At 41.1% G+C, this 21,747-nt stretch overlaps 3 pseudogenes; all 3 read left to right on the forward strand.

Moving 5' to 3' along the window:
• Positions 1 to 3,612: 3,612 nt before the first annotated feature.
• Positions 3,613 to 3,984, forward strand: LOC118632708 (annotated as a pseudogene).
• An 8,195-nt stretch (positions 3,985 to 12,179) lies between these two features.
• Positions 12,180 to 13,628, forward strand: LOC118632551 (annotated as a pseudogene).
• Positions 13,629 to 19,982: 6,354 nt separating this feature from the next.
• Positions 19,983 to 20,327, forward strand: LOC118631994 (annotated as a pseudogene).
• The last annotated feature ends 1,420 nt before the right edge of the window (positions 20,328 to 21,747 follow it).

The raw sequence follows: 21,747 nt of genomic DNA on the forward strand, positions 1-21,747 counted from the left end.
TCCCTGAAGTTGCCTCCTTCCAACTACAGTCACCCCTCGCCTCTTTGTGCTTCAACTTTCGTGGCCTCACTCTATCGCGGTTTTGAACTGAACTGCGGTAGAGTGAGGCCACGAAAGTCCAAGTGCAAAGTGGCGAGGGTCGACTGTATATAAATAAAGAATCCTACTTCGCCGAAATCCATTTTCAATCAGTCTGGAACTGATTAACCGCGATAAACGAGGGCCAACTGTATGCAGTTCTAAGTCTAACCTATGTGTATTTCAAATTCCAGTTTTCTACCAAATGGGTAGAAATAGAAATGAATGGAAATAGAATTTCTATTTATGTTTTAAACAGTACTTAATTTCATATGGTTTATGAAGTATATTAACTTAGAACTTGAAGGTGCATTAAAACATCTAATATACATTTCATAGTTACTATTATAAAACAGAAAACAAACCTATATTTTAATCTTAGCACTTTCTCCTTATACTTTTTTTTTTTTTGGTCTGCCTGGTTTGGACAATACTTCCTTCAAAGAGTCCACATGCCCTCAGGCATTTGTAAAGCACGATTCTTTACAAAATCCTGCAATGTTTATCTGATTAACAGCTCACAGGGCTGAGGTCTGAGGTTTCCAGTCAGAGCCACACCCCCCACCCTAAATGGGTTGAGACAACTTCTCCATCTCAATTGCTGTCAGTCAACATGTTGAAACAAATTACAGAAGTCTATATTTCAAAATACATTTTTAACTGCTTTTTAAAGCCTTGTCTACAATTATATTTGCAATTTTTTCAGGAAGTTCTTGACTCTACCCAGCCCTCAGCAAAATCAGCCAAATCAGTCCCAAACTGGGTGTCAGTTGTCTGACTTTATTTCTCTAATAAATTTTCCTTCATTCTACACTCCATCTTGCCCTAATCTCTAAAGGAGTTTAAATAATGTGATCTTCACTCTCCCTTCCAAGTTTACTCATTTCTCTTCCTGTCTTGAAGGCACCTCATTGTCCTAGACCAAGCTCATTGTCTCTTTACTCTCACTTATCTACCCAAACCTCCTCTGTTCATATTCTCAACTTTGATTAAATACCCTATGATTCACCCAAGCAGAAATTTGCAAGCATTCTAGGATCTCTTCCTTTTTGTTCCCTTCACCATTCTATCCAATTAGTCACTAAGTGTTCTTAATTTGTGTCTAAAATCCTCTCCAATATCTTCTGATGAAACCTGCTAACTTCTGACCCTGCCTCCAGACCCATGCCCCTCCTGAGTACCCCTCCATTCTGATACACAAGTGAAATATAATCATACTACTTCCGTTGTAAAATCTTTCTGTGGTTCCCCATCCCAATGGGATATAGTCCAAATTCATTGGCACGGTGTGGCAGATTCTGCTGGGTGTCCACCCCAAAAGCCAGCAATCTCTCTTCCACCTTGTTACCAGAATCCCAATTTCATTTGAGTAACTATACTATACTCGGTCATGTGCTTCAAGAATGCTAGGCTACAACCCCAGCCCCACGGAGTAAACTATGGTTGGTCTAAATCAATCATGGTGGCCCATTCCCTCACCAAATATTGAGCCTGGACATTTGTTGCAATTCTAGCCAATGATACTAAAGGGAAGTCAATTATTAGAAGGAATGAGAGGAGGCGAGAAGACTAGGAAAGGTTTTCTCTATCCTAAAGAGAGTATAAGCCAATAAAAAGTTTACGAGAGAGAGAGAGAGAAGACCCCTTTATTACCTCCAGAAAAAAATTTTAAAGATATGTCTGGAGCTGCTGTAGCATCTTACAGCTATGGTGGGGGAACAAGCCTGGGAATAACAGAATAGAAATGCAGGAAAAACTTGGGTCCTTGATAACATCATTAAGCTGCTAAGTTAACCAACATGGGAGCAGCCCTACCTATGGACTTATTATTTGAGATACTAAATTCATTATTGTTCTCACTTGAATTACAGGATTGCTACCTGTTTTCTCCTAAGTGATACATGTGGCTTACAATACTAATATGATCTAGCCCGCAATATCCTCCAAGCACCCCAGCAGGTATTCTTACCCACAACCCTGACATAAGTATAGTTCTCAGAATTATGCCTTTTTTCGCCTCAGAGCTTGTGTACTTGCTCTTACTTCTGCATAAAAAAATGACTTTCTGCCCGGGCCAGTTTGGCCCAGCGGTTAGAGTGTTGGACTGTGGACCAGAGAGTCCCAGGTTCGGTTCCCGCTAAAGGCAGGTACCTCGGTTGCAGTTTGTCCCCGGCCCAGTTGGGGTCGTGTGGGTGGCAACCAGTTGATGTGTCTCTCTCACATCGATGTTTCTCTCTCTCTCTTCCTCTCTCTCTCCCTCCCGCTCTATCTGAAGATAAATGCAAAAATGTCCTCTGGTGAGGATAAAAAAAAAAGGCTTTCTTCCATTTCTCTACCAAATGAGCTCATACTGATAGTACTGTCCTTCAAAACTCAGCTCAAATGTCCCCTCCTCTGTGAGCTCCCCCAGTCAGCTTAGGTGCTGCTGCTTATTCTTCACTCTTACAGCACTTTGTTCATGTATACTCCTATGAGGGCAGGAATAACTATTTTAAAAGCTGGCAGCTGTCTGAGTGGACCTGCTACCAGCTGGCCTAGAAGGAAGACAGAATATCTAGGTTTCAGACCTCAATGAGCATGTTTGGTCAGAGAAAGTGGGATCCCCTAGGCTTAGCCTAAATGGGAGAGGTTTAGACCAAGATAACTTAAATTACTCTGCATTATAAAATACAGAAATTTTGAGCATTCTGTCTAGAGACTGGGTTTGGGGAGCTCTGGTAAGGAAAAAGAAAAAGAGATGAAAGAAAAGAGAAGGGACCCATGCAAGGTAGTCGCAGACAGAACTGAAGAGAATGGCTTATGAGAGAGTTCCTGTACTATTATTCTATAGTTGCATAACAAATTACCCCATAACTTGGTGGCCTAAAACAACAAGCATTATTATCTCTCACAGTTTTTGTGGGTCAGGAATTTGGGAGCAGCTGGCTCAAGGTCTCACATAAGGTTTCAATCAAGATGTCAGCTGGGGCCCTGGCCGGTTTGGCTCAGCGGTTAGTGCGTCGACCTGCGGTCCAGAGAGACCTGGGTTTGGTTCCCGCTAAGGGCACGTACCTCGGTTGCAGTTTGTCTCCGGCCCTGGTTGGGTCGTGCGGGTGGCAGCCACTCGATGTGTCCCTTTCAGGTCGATGTTTCTCTCTCTCTTCCTCTTTCTCCTCCCCACCCCCCCACTCTATCTGAACAAGAAATGGAAAAATGTCCTTGAGTGAGGATAAAAAAAAAATGTCAGCTGGGATTATAGTCATATGATGTCTTAACTGGGACTCAAAGATATACTTCTAACATAGCATATTGTATGGTTGGCAAGTCAATGCTGGCTACAGGTGGGAAGCCTCTGTTCCTTTTCACATGGGGCTCTCCCAGGGATGCTTGAGTGTCTTTATGACAAGGCAGCTGGCTTCTCTCAAAGTGATGAGAGAGAGAGAGAGAGAGAGAGAGAGAACTAAGTGGAAGGTCTATGCTTTTTATGACCTGGCCTCAGAAGTCACATCTGACCCTTTCCGCCATCTTTCCATGCCGCCATGATGTTGTGCATGAATCCTGGCTGATGCTCTCAAGGGCATCAATAATGCTGAAAGAGAGGCAAATGCCAGGTTCTTATTAGGCCATGCTCCAAAGTCATTGTCCATTTTCTAACTGTGATGATGAAGCATGGTTACATTGGTTAATTTGAAATCACTGATGATCACAGAGCTGGGAGAATTATTGTGAATGTCATAGGCAGGTCAAACGTGTGTGGAGTAATCAAGCCTAGATTTGATGTGCACCTCAAAGATCTAGAAAAATGGCAGAACAACCTGATCCCATCCCACCAGTTTGGTTTCATTGTACTAACAACCTAAGTGGGCATCTTGGATGGTGAAGAAGAAAAAACACACAGCAGGGAAAATCCTGAGATTCCTCTTCTAGGGATGTAATACATATGTGAAAATAAAATGCCTCAGTGGAAAAAAAAGTCACATATCTTTACTTCTGCCACATATTATTTGTTAAAAGCAAGTCACTAACTCCCAGCCCACATTTAAGGGGAGGACAATTAGGCTCTACCATTTATTTATGTATTTATTTTTTTATGTATGTATTTATTTATTTATTTTTCCTTTATTGATTTTTAGAGAGAGAAGAAGTGAGAAGGAGAGAGAGATAGAAACATCGAGAGAGAACATCGACTGACCGCCTCCTGCAGGCCCCACACTGGAGATCAAGCCCACAACCTGGGCATGTGTCCTGACCGGGAATCAAACTGACAACCTCTTGGTGCACGGGTCAACGTTCAACCAGTGAGCCACACCAGCCAGACGAGGCTCTACCTTTTAAAGGGAGGAGTATCAAAACAATTTGTAGGCATTTAAAAATCACCACCATCCCCAAGATGTTGTGGTCAAAGAAATTTCAAATAATAATGTTGACATCTGGGGTTCAATTTTGAGTTTTGTGCTGTGTTATAATCCTTTTCAAGACCCCAAAACTTGAATAAAAGATGATAACCCTACAGCTGTGTGTTAGAGTACTTTGAGGAATGAAGGCATAGCAGTGCAAAAGATGAAAACTGCAGGAAGGGAATTAACAGGTAGGATGATTAAAAGTTTGAAAAAATGAAAAAAAAAAAGAGAGAGAGAGAGTTTAAACTTAAATTAGTCCTAAAATTTAGTACAATAAAAATTACTGGATATATGAAAAAGAAAGAAAGAAAAATTGACAATCACAAGAAATGAGCAGTCATCCAGAGAAGTGAAAGGCCATGCATTGGAGGTACCTGCAGGGGAGGCAGGGTGCCGTATTGCAAACTCTAGGACGCAGGCATGGGGAGAAAGATGTTGATCCTTTTCTCTTGGTATCCATTCTAATTTTACTTGGGTGTGGGCACCTTCCCCATGCATAGCCCATGTACATTGGGGATTCTGACTCCACCCCTGCTTCTAGGAGTGGGACATGTAGGCCAGACCTACACACTAGGCAACATTGCATCCCTTGGACACAACTGTTTTTAGGAGTGGGCATAGTTCAATTCCAGATAAAGAGACATTTGCTGGGGCAAATGGAAAGTTTATTCGTTTTTCTTAGAGACTGTATGAAGGAGCAATTCCCTCTCTCTCTCTCCCCTACTCTACTCCCTAGATTCTTGATGACATGGTTAAGCCACTGGGTCAAAACAAACCTGCATTCCATTTTATGAAATTATTTGAGTTAATAACTTTTATTAGGTCAATAAGAAATGAGTACTAGTGTTTCAACTTTTGTATGTTTGACAATTTTCACAATCAAAACGCGGGGGGAAAATTACATTTGATACTACCTTTCAACTACCAGTCTGGAAAAGATTAAACTGATAATGCATTATGTTAGCAAAGGGATTAAAAACACTCCATTCTTCCAGATGCTCAAGCCTAAATCTTGGGAGTTATCCTTAATCCTTCTCTTGCTCCCAACCCCACATCCAGTCCATGAGCAAAGCCTGCTGGCACTACCTTAAAATGTATCCAGAATCCAGCCATTTCTCGCTAACCTCACTGCTATCACCCTGGTCCAAACTACTACCATTTCTTACTGAATTATTGCAGTAGCCTCCTACCTGGTCTTTCTGCTGCTACCCTTGTCCCTACAGTCTATTCTGAAAACTGCAATCAACCTGATCCTTTCCAGTATAAACCAGGTTGAGTCACTCCTACAAACTCTAGTAGCTTCCCATCTCAGAGTAAAAGCCCTAGTCCTCATAACAACCTACAACATACACACCTCTTACCTCTCTAACCTCATTTCTAGAACATGATAGGTCCTTTCTTGCTTTACATTTTTGTAACTAGTGTTCCCTTCTCCAGAGCTTTTGTACATTTGTTCTCCCTACCAAGAGCCTGTTCTCTTACCTCCTTCAGTCTTTATTAAAATATCAACTTCTCAATGAGACCCGTTGCAATATTGTGATTTATAAGAAATATAGTCATTCAGATGACTCAAATATATTTCTCAGATATATATGGTTTTCACCCACAGTTCTTGGCTTACAGCTCCCAAACCCCTTGGAATTTCCTGATGAGAACAACAGTGGTATCTGTTATTATGTTAAGGAGGTGATTTTGGACTCCAACCAAGGTTGGGAGCTGGTTGCCAGTAGGAGTCAACTAGGTGGTAAGAGGATTGGAATGTTCTCTCCTACCCCTGATTTCAAGGGATGGGCGTGGAGCTTAAGGTTGACTCATCACTAGTGGCCAATGATTTAGTCAATCAGGGCTACATAAAAACCCAAAAGGACAGCACATTTGTCCTTTTCCAGAGAGCTTCCACACTGGGGAACCAGAATGCTCTGTGTGCCACCATGTTAGGCCCCAAGCTTCACAAAGACAAAAGCTCCTTCATTCAGGACCTCACCCTGTATATCTCTTCATCTGGCTGTTGATTCATATTCTTTAATATTCTTGGTAATAAATCAGTAATCTAGTGAGTAAATGGGTTCTCTTGAGTTGTGTGAGCTGTTGTAGGAAATTAACTGAACCGAAAGAGGGGTCTTGAGAACCTCTGATTTATAGTCAATAGTACAGGTATCAAACTGAACTTGTGATTGGCATTCTGAATTGGAAGGGGTCACTGGAAGCTCCAATTTGTAGCCAGTAGGTCAGAAGCACAAATAACCACCCGGGATTGTGACTGTTGTCTGAAGTGGAAAGTGGTCTTGTGGAACTGAGCCTTTACCTGTGGAATCTGATTCTGTCTCTGGGTATATGGTGCTGGAATTGAGTTGAATTTTTGGACACCCTGCTAGTGTCCTGAGAATTGCTTGCTGGTGTGGGGAACACCCCTACACACACACACACACACACACACACACACACACACACTGGAACTGGATCCAGGAACCCCTTTATACCCACCCTAACTATCCTATTTAATATTATAACTGTCCTTCCTACTCACACTTTCTGCATCACCATTTTCCTTGTCCAATCACCATTTTATGTACAGTATGTTGTACTTATTAGTTTATTGTCTTGTGTCCCTGCAACTAGAATTTTAGCTCCATCAGAGCAAGAATTTGGCTCTAAAAATGAATATGGAATCTCTATATATGAGGAGGTCTCCAAAAAAATATATTGTTAAATAAAAACTGAGCTAACCTGGCCAGCATTGCTCAGTGATTAGAGCATCAGCCTGAGCACCAGAGGGTCGTGGGTTCAATTCCAGGTCAAGGGCACATACCTGGGTTGCAGGTTCACCCCTGGACCAGTTGGGACTCATGTGAGAGGCAACCAATCAATGTGTCTCTCTCACATTGATATTTATTTTTCTCTCTCTCCCTGCCCCCTTCCCTTCCACTCTCTCTCTAAAAAAAAAAAAAAAAAAAAAAAAAAAAAAAAAATCAATGGAAAAATTATCCTTGTGTGAGGAGCAACAAAAAATAAAAATAAAAAGCTGACAGCTAATTAAAAACCTCATTTTATATATAAAAATTAACTTGAAATAAATTATAGCCCTAAATGTAAGGGCTAAAACTATATACTTTATCAAAGAAAAATCTTAGTGACCTTGGGTTTAACAAAGATTTCTTAGGCTCAAAAGCAAGATCCACAAAAGCAAAACTTAATAACTTGGTTTTCATTAAAGTAAGATCTGTTTCTTCAAGAGACACTGCTAAGAGAATGAAAAAATTTCTTATTCATTTTTAGAGCCAAATTCTTGCTCTGATGGAGCTTAACTTCTAGTTGCAGGGACAGAAGACAATAAACTAATAAGTACAACATACTGTACATAAAATGGTGACTGCGCAAGGAAAATGGTGATACAGAAAGTGTGAGTAGGAAGGACAGTTATACTATCAACTGGGAGAGAAAATATTTTCAAATCACATATCTGATAAAGAACTTGTTTCTAGACTATATAAAGAATTGTTAAAATTGAATAATAAGAAAACAAACAACCCAATTATAAAGTGGACAAAAGATTTAGACACCCAAAATAAATATACAGATGGTAAATACGCATATGAGATGTTCAACACCATTAGTTACTAGGGAAATACAAACAAACTACAATGAGATACTAACCTACTAGAACAGTTATAATAAAAAATGACAGGCAGAGACTTCCGGTCAAGATGGTGGTGTAGGTAAACGCAGTACATGCCTCCTCCCACAACCACATGGAAATTACAACTAAACTACAATACAACCATCATCCAAAACTGCCTGACATCGAACAGAATGTAAGTCCTACAACTATGAAATTAAAGAAGCAGAAGCAGTTGCATTGAGACTGGTAGGAGGGGCGGAGGTGTGGACTAGCTGGTCCCACACCCACGTGTGGCAGATAAAAATCAAGAGGACACTTCTGCTGAGAAGGTCCACCCTGAGGAGTGAGGGTTCCCTGTCCCACACCAGGTGCCCCACTCAGGGTTCTAGTGCCAGGAAGAGAAGACCCCATAACTTTGGGCTGGAAAACCAGCGGGAACTGAGGATGAGGGAGGCTGCGGCCGCTGGAGCCCCAGGCAGTTCCTCTTAAAGGGCCCGCACAAGAACTTACTGCGATGTGCTCCTTGTAAGCTTGGAGGGGAGGCAGCTTGAGGGGTGCCAGAGACATACAGGGAAGAAATGAGCTGTTTGGCCTCAGGACGAGGACTGAAGAGGCAGCTTTCTCCTGGACAGATGTGCTGGAGGAGGCTGATGTTCCTTTGGTGAGTCCTTCTCTTAGGCAGCAAATGGCCACCATACCTGGGACTCCAGCACCCTGGCTCACACTGTTTGCCCCATCCTGGTGATTCCCTGAGGCCCTGCCCCACCCAACCTTTGGGCTCACCCAAGCTGTTTCCATAGGCTTTACCATAGGATTGGCCTGTCTTGGATCCTGCTTCAGTATTTCCTAAAATCTCTCAAACAAGCAGTATCTGCTCTCAGTGAGTCCCACACTTCTCATTAAGTGGCCCCAGGCCCAACACTAGGAGCAGCCAGCCTTGGTTCACAACTTGGCTTTTCCTGGGCACCTCCAAGCCCAGCACAAGAAGTAGCCACCGGCAGATCACTTTGTAGCTTAAGCTGGGTGGCCCCGGATAGAACACAAACATTGGCTGACGTTGCCCCAGAGCCAGCACACCCAGTGGACAGCTCCAGACCACATCGAAACACCACCACCCAACCACCTCCACAAGTGACACACTCAAGGAGTGGACTCGGTGGGTACCAGAGCCCTGATTAAGTAAATCTCGTTCTGTGTGGTGGGCCGCTACACAGCTGATCCTCCAAGGTAGTCAGAGGGCAGAGGGCAGTGGGCACAGCCAGTCCTTGCAGCTGATCAACCTGAGTAAATCCCTCTCACTGATGTGCCAATAGCAACTAAGACTCAATTACAACAGAAGGGTGTATAGTCCACACTAGGAATGTACCTCAAGGGCCCAGCTGGGGCAATCAGGGAGACTGTGCCACTGGATCCTACAGGACACCTACGACAATAGGCCACCCTATGAAGCCTAGGAGACATAGCAACTCTACCTAATACTCAGAAACAATCACAGGGAAGCAGCCAAAATGAGGGGACAAAGAAACATGCCCCAAAAGAACACAACTCCAGGAAAAGAATTAAACAAAATGGAAATAAGCAATCAGTCAGATGCAGAGTTCAGAAAACAGGTTATAAGGTTACTCAAGGAACTTGGTGAGACATTCAAGGAACTTAAGGAGACCTCCAAGGAACTTAAGGAGACCTCCAAGGAACTTAGTGAGAACATCAACAACATAAAAAAAGGACCAATCAGAAACAAAGGATGTACTAACTGAAATAAAAAATAATTTACAGGGAATCAATAATAGAGTAGGTAAAGCCAAGAAGCAAACTATCGATTTGGAATATAAGGAAGCAAAAACCCCCCCCCCAAAAAAACACACAAAACAAGCAATCAGAACAGCAAAAAGAAAAAAGAATCCAAAAAAATAAGGATAGTGTAAGGAACCTCTGGGACAACTTCCAGCATGCCAACATTCACATTATAGGGGTGTCAGAGGAGAGAGAACAAGAAATTGAAAACCTATTTGACAGAAAAGTTCTCTAACTTGATGAAGGAAACAGACATACAAATCCAAGAAGCACACAGAGTCCCAAACAAGATGAACCCAAAGAGGTCCACACCAAGACACATCATCATCAAAATGCAAAAGGTTAAATACAAAGAATCTTAAAAGCAGTAAGAGAAAAGCAGTCTGTAACTTACAAAGGAGTTCCCATAAAACTGTCAGCTGATTTCTCAAAAGAAACTCTGCAGGCCAGAAAGGAGTGGCAAGAGATACTCAAAGTAATGAAAAGCAATGACCTACAACCAAGATTACTCTATCCTGCAAAGCAATTATTTAGAATCAATGGACATATAGTTTCCCAGACAAGAAAAAGCTAAAAGAGTTCACCACCAAACCAGTATTATATGAAATGTTGAAGGGTCTTCTGGAAGGAGAAGAACAAAAATATGAACAATAAAGTGACAATTAATGCATATCAACAATTGAATCTACAAACAAAATGAGCAAGAAGAACAGAAACAGACTCATAGATACTGAGAACTTCCTGTTATTTGCCAGATGGGTGGGGGTTGGGAGGATGGGTGAAAAAGATGAAGAAATTAAGAAGTACAAATTGGTTGTCAGACTGATGAACCTCAAAGGGAAGGGGGAAGGGAGGGTGGGATGAAATAAACCAAAAAACTTCTATGCATATATGCATAAACAATTGAAACTGACAATAGTGTGGGAAGGCTGGAGGGGGATGGGATTGGGGAGGAGGGGGTTAATGGGGAAAAAAGGGGGGACATCTGTAATACATTCAACAGTAAAGATGAGTTTAAAAAAAAAGACTGGCAATATTTTGCCAAGAATGTGGTACCATGTGCTGTATGTCATGAGGACCCTTAAGCAGTTCTCTGGGGAGGCCCACAAGGAGAGGAACTGAAGCCTCCTGACAAAAGCCAGTATCAATTTGACAGTCGTGTGTGAGGCACAGTGGAAGTAGATTCTCCAGCCTCAGTCAAGCCTTCAGATGACTATAGCCCTAGCCAACATCTTGACTGAAACTTCATGAGATACCCAAAGCTATAACCACTCACCTAAGCCACTATCAAATTCCTCACCCATAGAAACTGATAATGAATGAATGAATGTATTTATCATTATTTTAAGCCACAATGTTTTTTAGCAATTTGTCCTGGAGCAGTTGATAATATAGAGCCACACACAGAATTAAAAGAAATAATATGTATGTATACTGGCACACAGTAAGCCCTTCATAAAAGTTAGTTGTAATGATTGTTGTTTTATAGTGCATGCATGTCCTTTTTCACCAGCGAGTGCAGGTTTCTTAAAAAGGAAGACTGCAGCTCATTTCTTTTTTTGCACTCTTTGCCTCTCCTCACCCAGCTCAGCCCCTTAGCACACTGCTGGGCACACATAAAACAGAAGCCCAATACACATGTCTCAAAGGGAGGGAATTAAATCACAAGATGAAACAATTTACCTTTGTTACTGTGAGGATAAGTTTCCTAAAGTATCTGATTATCTCCTTTGCTGCAGTCCGTGTAAATACCTGGGCTTTTACATGCTGGTTTGTAATGAATAAGCTGTAAAGGCAAGAAAAACTACGGGGTGAAAAGGAAAGACTTGATTGATTAAAAAGAGACAATGAAGAAATGAGCATTGGATAAGGCAGGAAACCATGAAGAACAATCAAGGATGTGCCTGTAGTAAATAGAGTAAAAAATGGGAATAGGACCTGAGGAACAGCCAGGAAAATCACATAGATAACTTGATTTCAAGGTTCATGGATGTGATGTCCACATCTGCTGCCATAATTATTTTTTTTGTCAGTGATGTTGCTATTAATGTTTGCTGCCTCCATAACTCTGGCTAGTTGCTTTGAGAATACATCTCATATTTATAAAAAATTCAATACCACAAAGCATTAAAAATATCTCACAAGTACTTAGATAAATAACCCAAACCTCATCCCCTGCTGATAGCTTATCTTATTTGTATGTTAAGGACAACAGACATTATATTATTTTATAATATTCAAGGACAGGTTTTTAATTCTAGCCATTTTACTTAAGGAATTAAAAATATTTAAATAACTTCCTGGCCAAGATGTCTGACTTGGAAGATGATTTCATGTGTGATGATGAGGAGGATTATGACCTGGAATACTCTGAAGATTGTAACTTCCAGCCGAATGTGGATTTGGAAAATCAGTACTATAATTCCAAAGCGTTAAAGGAAGATGGCCCTAAAGCCTCATTAAGCAGTTTCCAGAAGGTTTTGGAACGTGAAGGTGAAAAGGAAGAATGGGACTTTAAAGCACTGAAACAAATTATTAAAATTAACTTCAAGTTGACGAACTTTCCAGAAATGATGAACAGATATAAACAACTATTAACCTATATTTGAGTGCAGTCACAAGAAATTATTCTGAAAATCCATTAATTCTATTGTTGATTTTATCTTCACTTTTAAAACAGATGGATCTGTTGCAGGAATTCTATGAAACAACACTGGAAGCTCTAAAAGATGCTAAGCATGATGGACTGTGGCTTAAGACAAACACAGCTTGGAAAATTGTATTTAGAATGGGAGGAATAGGGAAAGCTTAAAAAAATTTTATGTCAGTTACATCAGTTCTGCCAGACTGATGATAGAAAAGATGACCTGAAAAGGCGTACACAGTTATTAGAAATATATGCTTTGGAAATTCAAATGTACACAGCACAGAAAAATAACAAAAAACTTAAAACACTCTATGAACAATCACTTCACTTCAAGTCTGCCATCCCTCATTCACTGATCATGGGAGTCATCAGAGAATGTGGTGGTAAAATGCACTTGAGAGAAGGTGAATTTGAAAAGTCACACACTGATTTTTTTTTTTTTTTTTTTTGAAGACTTCAATAATTATGATGAGCCCTAGCCATTTTAGCTCATCGGTTGGAGCGTCGGCCTGCGGACCAGAGAGTCCCGGGTTCGGTTCCTGCTAGGGGTACGTACCAAAAAAAAAAAAGAAAAGAAAGAAAGAATTATGATGAATCAGGAAGTCCAAGAAGAGCCACTTGCTTAAAATATTTGGTCTTGGCAAATATGCTAATGAAATTGGGAATAAATCCATTTGACTCACAGGAGGCCAAACAGTACAGAAATTCAATGATGACTTCAGTAAGAGCCTATCAGTATAATAATATCACTGAATTTGAAAAGATTCTGGAAACAAATCACAGCAACATCATGGATGATCCTTTCATAAGGGAACACACTGAAGAGCTTTTGAGAAACATCAAAACATAAGTGCTCCTAAAAGTAATTAAGCCTTACACAAGAATACATATTCCTTTTATATCTAAGGAGTTAACCATACATATAGCTGATGTGGAGAGCTTGCTGGTGCAGTGCATATTGGATAACACTATTCATGGCCAAATTGATAAAGTCAACCAACTCCTTGAACTAGATCATTGGAAGAGGGGTGGTGTCCAACATACTGCACTAGATAAATGGACCAACCAACTAAATCCTCTCAACCAGGTTGTAGTCAGTAAACTGGCTTAACAGAGAACAAGCTTTTACAGACATACTTAAGGCAACAGTGCAGAGATGTAACTCTTAAAAGAACTGGAAAAGGCAAAGCCACTGTCGGATGATGTGTCCTGAAAATTATTGGCATTACGGCAGAAGTGCTTCTTTTGATCAATGGGTTTGTTTTTTGCTGCTGCATTTATCCCAAGAAAAACAGCTTTAATCTCCAGAAGAAAAACAAAATGCCATGGGATTTATGCTGTATTGACATATTGCCCTAAACATACAACATCATAGTAATTCGTCATGGGCAATATGACCAGAGAGAAGATTTTTGTCATGATTTTAAATACACTGACACGCTTTTGGTTAAATTTATTTATTTATTTATTTATTTATTTATTTATTTATTTATTTTTTATTTATTTTTTATTTATTTTTTATTTATTTTTTTATTTTTTTTATCCTCACCTGAGGACATTTTTCCATTTTTTGCACAGATAGAGTGGGAGGGAGAGAGAGGAAGAGAGAGAGAGAGAGAGAGAAACATCGACGTGAAAGGGACACATCGAGTGGCTGCCACCCACACGACCAACCAGGGCCAGGGCCAAACTGCAACCGAGGTACATGCCCTTAGCGGGAACCGAACCCGGGTCTCTCTGGACCGCAAGCCGATGCTCTAACCGCTGAGCCAAACTGGCCAGGGCACTTTTGGTTAAATTTAAACATGTTTTACCTACAGTAATTCTCTCACAAATAACCTGCAATAACTTGAAATTCATACCCTTTTGAACACTTCCTTTTCTCGTGTATAAATTAAAATGTTTGCTGCATTTTGCAAAATGTCAATTCTCCAAAAATGTGTAGGATATATCTGTACCTGCCATGTAGTAAAGATTTAGATGAAACCCCACAATTAGAGTGGCACACTGTCACTTAGGTTTCAAGCAGCAAAATGAACAGTGCAGCTCAGGAAAAACAAACAAATAAATAAACAAAAATATGTAAATAGCCTGGCCAGTGTGGCTCTGTGGTTGAGCATCTACCCATGCACCAAGAGGTCACTGGTTCAACTGCCGGTAGGGGCACATGCCCAAGTTGTGGGCCAAATCCCCAGTGGAGGGCATGCAGGAGGTGACCAATCAATGTTCTTGCTCATCGATGTTTCTATCTCTCTCTCTCCTTCTCCCTTTCTCTCTCTCTAAAATCAATAAAGGAAAAAAAAAATTAAAAAAATATATTTAAATAAACTCTTTATGATACAAAGCTCATACAATAATTGAAGTCACTATGACATGCCTGAAGTAAGGCATCTGAGAAAGCCCAGATTTAGTGTTCTAGTCTATCAACAAGCTGATTGTGCAAACAAGTGACAGTGACCAGTCATGGTCATCTTGGTTTCTTGCTTGACAGTTAGGTAACATGATGCCATTGATTTCTGTAATGGGTGGACAGACAGTCATAAATGAAAAACAAGTAATAATTATAATAATAGTAATAATAATCAACATTTGTTGAGTTATAACTACAGGGGTAGGCAAAAGTATGGTTATAGTTGTAAGCACACAAAACACAGTTTATTCTTGTATTATAGATTTTTCCAAATGAACAACTGTAAACCTACTTTTGCTAACTCCTGTATATGCCTGATAGTATAGTAAGAACTTAACATTCTTTTTCTGATTGAATCCTCAAACAATCCAATAAAGTGTATGTTATTTCTATTACTTTTTACAGATTAGGTAACTGAAACTTAGATCAAGTCTTGGAACGTCAGCTACCCTGTTTCCTTCTTCATTTTTTTTTTTTATCCTCACCCGAGGACATTTTTCCATTTTTGTTCAGATAGACTGGGGGGGGGGGGATAATCATCGACGCAAAAGGGACACATCGAGTGGCTGCCACCCGCACGACCCACCAGGGCTGGGGACAAACTGCAACAGAGGTACGTTAGCGGGAACCGAACCCAGGTCTCTCTGGACCGCAGGCCAATGCTCTAACCACTGAGCCAAACTGGCCAGGGCTCTTTCATTTTGACAGTTTCTGACAGAGTCATGACCAAGGCAAAGGCAGGATGAGTCAGATGTAAGGATCTCTGTTACTTCCTTTTTGAAATCATTTTAACTAACTCTATTTTGGTGGTTTATTACCTGGTAAGACAAAGTTTGTTGATTGTAAAAAAAAGACCGATTTTAATTATTTAGGTCATGTTAAAGTGCCCTTAAGACATTAGAGCTGGGCAGAAATTGGTAATGTAAAAATATTACATACAGGTTTGTAATTTCATTTCAAGATTTATACAAGTTTAAAATTATACATTTGTCAGCATTAAAGGACACGTCAACATCTAAAGAGAAATTAATTATAATTAAATAAAACAGTTTCCTCAAGTTCAGGACATTATATCCTAGATAACATTTGAGGAACACTTTTTCTTGGCAGGTACATAAGTAGAAACTTTTAAGAGTAGAAATAAACAGCAAAAAGAAGAGAAGATATTGCCCTGGCTGGGTGGCTCAGTTGGTTGGAGCACCGTCCTATGCACCAAAAGGTTGTGGGTTCAATCCACAGTCGGGGTGTGCATAGAATGCAACCGATTGGTGTTTCTCACATCGATGTTTCTCTCTCTCCAAAAAATCAATAAGAAAATATGTCCTCGGGTGATGATGTTAAAAAACAGAGACAGAAGGTATTATATGACTAGTAGGTACACTGTGAAAATAATTATTTGGGGGAATTATTTATAGAATTTACAACATGTGTCCTGGCCAGTTTTGCTCAGCAGTTAGAGTGTCGGCCTGTGGACCAATGAGTCGCAGGTTTGATTCTGATCAAGGGCATGTACCTCAGTTGCAATTTGTCCCCGACCCTGGTGGGGGTTGTGCGGGAGGCAGCCACTCGATGTGTCACTTTCACCTCGATGTTTCTTTCTCTCTCTCCATCCCTCCCTCCCATTCTATCTTAACAAAAATGGAAAAATATCCTTAGGTGAGGATAAAAAAAAAAAAAGAATTTACAACATGTTTCTGCCCAGCTAAAGATATATTAAAAATTAATAAATGGTGGGGGGAGGGAGCAGTAACAGTGAGATTTGTGTACAAATAGAAATGAATATGAATTTATCATATCAAATATTTTTTCTAACTGTATCTGTTTCAACTTAATTTGAGTATAAAATGAACTGAAACTTCCTACTAGATAAGAACCAATGCAGATAAAGTAATTTTTCTGGATTTTAGCCTGTGATCCAAAGATGATATTATGTTTGTCTCATAGCTAGATCAAAATTAGTACTTTTCCTTGTTTTGCCTTTTTTTCTTTTAGAAATATGACCCTTTAAGAGATACTTTAATAAAAAAGGATGGTATGATTACTGTAACTCCTCCTCAAAATAAGATGTGCAAAGGGAAACAGTTTATTGCTTAAAGGTTGATGAAACTGCAACTGAAGTTCCAACAGTTAGTCTTCAACATACCTCAATTAGATCTTTTACTTTTTAAAAAAAAATTTATCTCACATATATTTTTCAGGTTTTGAAAATTTTTTCTTTATTCATTTCTAGAGAGAGAGATAGAAACATCGATCATCGATGAGAGAGAACATCGATTGGCTGCCTCCTGCATGACCCCACTGGGGATTTGGCCCATAACCTGGGCATGTGCCCTGATCAGGAATAGAACTGACAACCTCTTGGTGCATGGGTCAACGCTCAACCACTGAGCCACACTGGCCAGGCAGATCTTTTACTTTTTAAAAAAACAGCTTCATTGAGATATTTCTTATACAAGAAAATTCACTTCAATGATTTTTAGTATATTCACAGGGTTATGCAACCATAATCACAATATAACTTTAAAACATTTGTATCAAACAAAAATAAACTTTGTGTCCATTAGCAATCACTTTCCTGATCTTTCACTTTGGTCCAAAGTAGGTTTTCTTCAAGTTGATGTGGGGCAACCCGGGACCTGTATGACTGGTTTAGAACTGCTGCTTGGCATTACAGAGGCACAGACATGTGTGAGGATAATGAGATGCTTATTCAGTTCATCTGTTGGATGCTAGTCAATCTTTTTTTTTTTTTATCCTAACCCGAGGACATTTTTCCATTTTTTAAATTCAGATAGAGTGGGAGGAAGAGAGAGGAGGAGAGAGGAAGAGAGAGAGAAACATCGATGGGAAAAGGACACATTGAGTGGCTGCCACCCACATGACCAACCAGGCCGGGGACAAACTGCAACTGAGGTACATGCCCTTAGTGGGACCGAACCCGGGTCTCTCTGGACCACAGGCCGATGCTCTAACCTCTGAGCCAAACCGGCCAGGGCAATCTTTTGTTTTTTAAATTGAGGTGAAAGTCGCATAACGTAAAATTAACCCTTTTAATAGTATTGATCTGTGAAAACTAATACTTACCCTATACTTCTGGAAATAATGCAAAATATTAAATTGACACCCAAGCTGAGACATGAGTAAGTTGAAAGTATCACTCAACTCTTTCTTGTTTCTGACCAGGGAAGGAGCATTGCGCTTTGTAGCATGTTATTACTTCCCAGAATGAATCTCTAAAAATCTTGAATATCTTAGTTCTAAGACAGATGACTAGATCTTGCCATGAATATGACACTTGAATGAAATAAGGCACTACCACCTTTATATCTAATTATGCTCTTTTTGCTTTGTTCTAAGGGGAATCTCCCTAAGAAACAATTATTCTTTGATAAATGCAGACCAAAGGCTCTCAGTTTCAATTTTAGTCAAGGGCACATGCCCAGCCAGTGTGGCTCAGTGGTTGAGCGTTGAACCATGTACCGAGAGGTCACTGGTTTGATTCTTGGTCAGGTCACATACCTGGGTTGCAGGTTGGATCCCGAGCCCAGGTTGGGGTCATGTAGGAGGTAACCAATCCATGAAGTAGGTGGCAAGTAGGGGATTCTGCTTATTATCCTCATTGGGCTGATGGAGCCACCATCATTTGAACATCAGCACTCATGTGACAGGGGAAGTTAATATGTGGCTCTCCTGCTTCTCTTACATTTCATTGACCAAAGCAAATCCCATGACCATGCCTAACTTTAAGGAGGTGGGAGGAATAATCTTACCACATACCTGGAAGGAAGGGAATCAAAATACTGGTAAAGTTAGAGGACCTTTGAGGTAGGGAGGCCTTTCAGAGAGTTATAACAATATAGATGTAAAGTGATCAGGTACAGTGGAACCTCGGTTCTCGAATTTAATTTGTTGTGGAAGGCTGTTTGAAAACTGAATCATTTTTCCAATTAGCAATAATGTCGATTAAATGCATCCATTCCAGACCCCCAAATGATTCTCTGTTTTAACCTTTCTTATATACACTATATGTCTAATGTACTGTTTAATCTATAAACACTTTAAAAACAAAAAGGACATGAAATGTAAATGAAAATTTAACAAAAAGGAAATCAAATGTATAGTAAAAAATGAAAACTCAACAATAATAAGCAGCAACAAAAGCAAAAAACCATGAAAATACTCACAGCACAATTTCCTGAGACGTTAACAACATGAGTTTGAGCAGTAAAACTCATACTCATGCATTCTCTCCTTTGTCATCCGAGACGTGTAACTGATCAGATAGGTATCAGCATATAAGGGTTGTCAGGTTGAGAAGCTAATTGTTCAAGATAGGAGACATTGGAGAAAGTACGTCAATAGGAAGGAAAATGGGAGCATAAAATAAAGGAAGGTTTTAGAATAGTTAATCTTAAGTAGTAGTCCAAAAAGCTTCTCAGCTTTAGAGTCTGATTGGACAAACAGGGAAGACTTTTGTAGAAAAGGAACATTTTGGAGGAATTGGTTAGAGAGTGGAAAGGCTGAGATGGGATTGGACATGCTAAGTCAGAAATTAAGGTGGATAATCACCTTCTACCTAACTTTCCTCATTTTGTATCACTTCTCCTCACTCAACATACTCCAGCGACATTGGGCTTGTTTCTGTTCCTTCATACACCAATCTTGTTCTCACCTTAGGATTGTTGTGTCTACTGTGTTCTAGATTGCTCTTCTCTGGGTCCATACTGAGCTCCTCCTACCTGTCACTCAGAATTTCACACTAAGTGTCATCGCAGAAAGGCCTTTCCTGGACATATAAATGTAGGCACCCAGTCACATTTTATCACACCTCCCTATTTCAGCTATGGGCTTAGTACCTGATATTTTTTTTATTTGTCTGTCTCCCTACCCCCATTAAAAAGTAAGCTCCACAATCCCAATTGTCCTGCCCGTGGAAATGGCCTCGGGTCTCCTCTGCAAATGGGCTCTGTGGCCCCGGCCCCCGCCACTCTCTATAGCGCGCCAAGGCCCTCAAGGAGTCACGGTGGAGGTTTCTACCAGTCCCCAAGCAAGAGCATGGCAGCCACCCACTCCAGCGGCTCTCTCGTGGCCATGCACGACTATGACTACCAGTGCCTCCTGGTTCCACTTCCAGTAACAACTCCCGAGGAGGTGCCAGTGCCCTGGGGAAGCCACCCCCCCACCACCTGTCTCCGCAAGGCTGACCCAGGTCACTGGTGGGCGAGCTTCTTTTTTGGGAAGTCCACTGTCGCATTCATGGCCACAGTGTTGGAATCCCAAGAGTCCTCAGAATCCCCCCAGGCCGCCAGCAGCATGATCATCTGTGACCTGACTCAGGAAGCTACAAGGAAGCAGCCTGGCAGCCAGTGCAGCAAAGCCAATGCCGGGCCCCCATCCTGAGTGGCCACCACCAGCCACCAGACTTCCAGAGGCTCTTTTGAGCACCTCCCTCCTCCAATTCTTCTTCTTTTTTTTTTTTATCCTCACCCGAGGACATTTTTCGATATTTTGTTCAGGTAGAGTGGGAGGGAGAGAGAGAGAGAAATATCGACCTGAAAGGGACACATCGACTGGTTGCCACCCGCACGACCCAACCAGGGCAGGGGACAAACTGCAACCGAGGCACGTGCCCTTAGCGGGAACCGAACCCGGGTCTCTCTGGATCGCAGGCCGACGCTCTAACCACTGAGCCAAATCGGCCAGGGCCCTCCTCCAATTCTTCCTTCCCCTTCTCCCCACCCCAGTGCATCACACAGACTCTGCGTGCTGTTGCGAGCAGAAGTAGTGGGCTCGTTTGTTTGTTTTTAATTTTCACCTGAGGATATTTTTCTATTTATCTTCAGATAGAGGGGGCGGAGGGAGAGAGAGAAACATCAGGTGAGAGGGACACATCCACTGGCTGCCTCCAGGGCCCAGGTCCAACGGCAACAGAGGTACATGCCCTTGACCAGAATCAAACCTGTGACTCGTTGGTCTGCAGGCTGATGCTCTAACTGCTGAGCCAAACTGGCCAGGGCAGTTGGACTCTTTTATTTAGTTTGTTTGTTTGTTTTTGTTTTTTTTATCCTCAGGACATTTTTCCATTTTTTGTTCAGGTAGAGTGGGAGGGAGAGAGAGGAACAGGGAGAGAGAGGAACAGGGAGAGAGAGAGAAACATCGATGTGAAAGGAACACATCGAGTGGCTGCCACCCACACAACCGACCAGGGCCGGGGACAAACTGCAACAGAGGTACGCGCCCCTAGCGGGAACGGAACCCGGGTCTCTCAGGACCGCAGGCCGACGCTCTAACCGCTGAACCAAACCAGCCAGGGCTGGACTCTTTTATATCAAAACAGCAAAACACCAGAGAGGAAGTTATGAGAGCCCCACTCTTTACTATCCAAACCATACACAGTCTTCATGACAACCCATAACCGTGTGCCTTGTACCAAGTGGAAAATAAATGACAAGCAGCCAGCAAAAAAAAAAAAAGTAAACTACATGAGAACATGGAATCTATCCTGTACCACCAGCTTCAAGTACAGTGTCAGGCACAGAGTTAGTACTCAGTAAATACTAACTGAATGTTCACATGGAAATTTCCGTTAAAAAGTATGCAATAAGAGAAATACATATAGGACTTTAATGAAGAAAACAGATTTGGAATGGTATTAAAGGTGAACAAGTAGCCTTAAATCTGTAGGAATGTTCCCCCTCAGTAGAGAAGTGTAGGAGACTGATATGTCTAAAAGGTAGGATAGAATGGTTCCTGAAACTAGGAAAAAGTGAGATGGGTCAATGGGGGGAGAAAGGGGGTAAGTGTCGTTGTCAAGAAAAAT

This window comes from Molossus molossus, unplaced genomic scaffold, assembly GCF_014108415.1.
Source record: "Molossus molossus isolate mMolMol1 unplaced genomic scaffold, mMolMol1.p scaffold_m16_p_17, whole genome shotgun sequence".
In the NCBI taxonomy this organism is placed as follows: domain Eukaryota; kingdom Metazoa; phylum Chordata; class Mammalia; order Chiroptera; family Molossidae; genus Molossus; species Molossus molossus.